General features: G+C 48.5%; 1 pseudogene; it reads left to right on the forward strand.

Annotated features, from left to right (window-relative positions):
- The first annotated feature begins 309 nt into the window (after positions 1 to 309).
- On the forward strand, positions 310 to 1,101 carry LOC140532685 (eukaryotic initiation factor 4A-III-like; annotated as a pseudogene).
- The last annotated feature ends 1,342 nt before the right edge of the window (positions 1,102 to 2,443 follow it).

Consider the following 2,443-nt stretch of genomic DNA (forward strand, 5'->3'; position numbering starts at 1 on the left):
GCCTGAGTCAGTGCTTCCTTACACCTATCAAGAATTGTCAAAGGTTCTCCTCAGGTGTGAATCCTAACCAGGTTGACACCTCTCAGCCTCTGCCCCCTCCCAGTTCCAGTACCTGGGGGTGGGATGGATAAAAGGAGCCAGGAGGAGTGGAACACACTCGAATTCCTGAGCCTAGCAAACCTCCACTCTGCTCCTTCCCCAAGCCCTCTGTCCTGCTGGTGACTTAAGCAGCATTGGGCGGAGAACCCAAAATTTCCCCCTCCTAGAAGATCTCTTCCAAAATCAGTGAAACAGTGCTTCCCAGGCAGTATGGCTGCCACAGCCCGGAGGCATCCTTTAGGTTCTGCAAGGAAGCTGCTGATGATGAAGGAGGAGGAGGGCAAGACCAAAGTGGAATTGGAGACCAGTGAAGAGGTGGATGTGACACCCACTTTTGACAGGATGGGTTTGAGGGAAGATCTGCTGAGAGGCATTTATGCCTATGCTTTTGAGAAACCATCAGCTACCCCAACAGCATGCTGTCAAACCAACTGTTCAAGGAAGAGATGTCATTGCACAGTCTCAGTCTGGTATAGGCAAAACAGCCACATTTAGCATTTCAGTTCTCCAGTGTCTGGATATTCAGGTGCAAGAAACCCAGGCTTTCATCTCAGCTCCAAGCAGGGAATTAACTGGACAGAATCAAAGGATTCTTCTTGCCCTTGGTGATTACATGAGAGTCCCATGTCATGCCTGTGTTGGGGGGACAAATGTTGGTGAGAATATCAGGAAATTGGATTATGGGCAGCATGTTGTGGCTGGTAAACCAGGGCGTGTACTTGATATGATTTGGCACAGAGGTTTAAGAACCCATGCTATCAAGATGTTGGTTTTGGATGAAGCTGACCAGATGCTTCACAAAGACTTCAAGGAACAAATTTATGATGTGTACACATGCCTCCAGTTGCTCAGGTGGTTTTGATCAGTGCCACCAAGAGGGCCACCAAGGAAGTGAAGAAAGCATATAAACAAAGGCCCTCACCTGCCATCCAGACAAAAATCCAGAGAATCCCTAAGCAGCTGAGCTCTTCCACCAGCTCTCCCAGGTCTTGGACATGTTGACAGAAGCTGCAGCCCAGGCAGCCTATGACAACGGCAGGAAAGCCAAGAAGCAGGAGGCTGAGAGGAATCAGAAACTTGATGAGAGAAGGAAAAAGCTAAAGCTTGATCTTGGGGCCCAGGAGAGGCAAGCCCAGGCCCAAGGGAGGGAGGTGGAGCAGAACAGTGGAAGTACCAGGACATTAGAAGAAAAGATTTCATGCCTACAGGAATAAGGTACCAGGCAGCTAGAAGAACAACAGAGGCTGATCCAGGAGCAGATAGGCCAAGACTGGGAACAGAGATTCCAAGGAAGGACAGAACATCCTGAAGGCAAAGCAACACCTAAACTGAAGCTAAAGTGGAAATGTCCCAAAGAGAATGAGAACACATGTGGTTACTCCAAGGACATCCTCTTGAGGATTCTGCAGGAGTATGGTGAAAATGCTCAGCCTGCTCATCTCCAGTAAGAAGTCTGGGAGGGCTGTGGTGGAATTTGCTTCTGTACTGGCCAACAACAATGAAGTGGATGTGGTCAGTAACACTCTGAAGGTCTCCTGACTGGAGGGTCAGCCACAGGGGGCAGGGAGCATCCATGGCACCAGCCCCTCAAGAACTGTCCCAGGGCTCCCTGCTGTCAGAGAGGGACTATGAATGGAAAGAAGGTCATTCCACCCCCACCCTCTGCCGCTTCAGAGGAGCTCTATCTGTACTTCTGTACCTCCCTTCCTTAGTGCTAGGGGCATGCAATGTGGTTTGAGTCATGGTGAAGGAGGTACAGAAACATTCTGTGCACATGCTTTTGTCCAGATGACTGAAGAGGACTCAGGACATGTTTGTGGCTGATAATGCAAAACCAGTACAGTTAGATAAAGAAGTCACAACCTAAAGATGGCTGTCAAACTTCATACAGAGTACAGTTCCATGCTGGACATGAATATTTGGAAAGAAAATCTTAGGGAGAAAGGCTCTCAGAGTGCATTGGAGGAATATCAGCATAAGCAGTACCGTGCCAATCAAGGACAAGAACTGGAATATTTAATAACTGGTGCACATCCATATCCACCAATGGGAAATTTTGCCCTGGAGTTCCATGATTCTCTGTCCCTTGGACTCTCATCATCGCTGGCTGCTGTTCCCATCTGAGCATTTGTGCAGGGAGGAATTCTCAACCTACCACTGGGATCCCTGTCTGTGAGCCTTCAATTGCCAGCCTTCCCCTGCAATAGGATAAGCATCACCTCCTTCATGATGAAGAAGAGGCTCCATGCTCACCAACTGGAGACTTTTCTTCCCCAGTGTAAGCTGATGTGAACTTTTTCTAGTCCTCTTGGAATTTCTGTAAATGTGTCTTGGAGCTCTATTT

Source organism: Notamacropus eugenii, chromosome 3, assembly GCF_028372415.1.
Source record: "Notamacropus eugenii isolate mMacEug1 chromosome 3, mMacEug1.pri_v2, whole genome shotgun sequence".
Lineage (NCBI taxonomy): Eukaryota > Metazoa > Chordata > Mammalia > Diprotodontia > Macropodidae > Notamacropus > Notamacropus eugenii.